Source organism: Empidonax traillii, unplaced genomic scaffold (assembly GCF_003031625.1).
Source record: "Empidonax traillii isolate 1590-97213 ecotype Southwest subspecies unplaced genomic scaffold, ASM303162v1 scaffold89:size1181294, whole genome shotgun sequence".
NCBI classification, from domain to species: Eukaryota; Metazoa; Chordata; class Aves; order Passeriformes; family Tyrannidae; genus Empidonax; species Empidonax traillii.
Window position 1 is genome coordinate 655167 of NW_020955282.1, and position 1006 is coordinate 656172.

Consider the following 1006-nt stretch of genomic DNA (forward strand, 5'->3'; position numbering starts at 1 on the left):
TGTACCAATGCTCTATACAGCAGGATAATCACTTCTTTGGATCATCTGTTTGTGCTGTGTTTGATTCATCCCAGGATTCAACTTGCTCTCCAGGATGGCAGCACACACGTCTCCCTCATACTGACTCTGCTGCCAGCCAGCACTGCTAGACACCTTTCTGCAGGGCTGCTCTCTACCCATTACTCTCCCAATTTATTCTTGTATGAAACATATTTATACTGAGAGAGAAAACTTTGAAGAAAATGACTTTTGAAGCAGCCAAATTACTGGCAGATTTTAGACTTGGTGAGAGATGCTAACAGTTTTGAGAACTCGCAGCTTGTCTAAGCATTGATATGACAGTATCTTGCCAGAGAAAGGTGATCTCTTGGATAATGTCTTCGGTAAACAGTCATGAAGCATAGAACTATTAGAAACAAATAAGCCCAGAGAGAATGCTAGAACAGAATCTGCTCTTTCTGAATTTGTTAATTTATTTTTACAATCATTTATGAGCAAAAAGAACTATGTGTGTGTCATGAATGGGACCTGCTCAGTATTACAATTCAGAAAGAATCTGTGTTGGTCTGAGTATATAAATGGTGTTTAATTTCTCACTTCTTCCTCATTCTTTTGTTAGTGATTTTGAAAGAATGCACATCAAACAATTCTTTTATATACATAATTTCAGTGTGGTGCTCAAATGACTTGAGATGAAATGTTGAATCATCATGGTCAACAGGTTGCACTTCAGACTCATTTAGAGTGATCCTGATTGCTAATACTGGAGAACCAAATTTGGAACCTGGTAGGTGGGCCTACCTGTCATCTTTTTTATTCTTTGATCTTTCATCAGATTTCTCTATATGACCTGGTGGCACATATAAAAAGTGGCAGAACTGGTTCTCCATCTCAATTGTAAAGTAATGGCCAGTCTTCACGAACGAAGAACCAGGGAAGGTCTTTCCACCTTCCAGCCTGCGCATTGGATTTTTTAGGTGAGACACAGTGTGCGCAGAACTGAGCC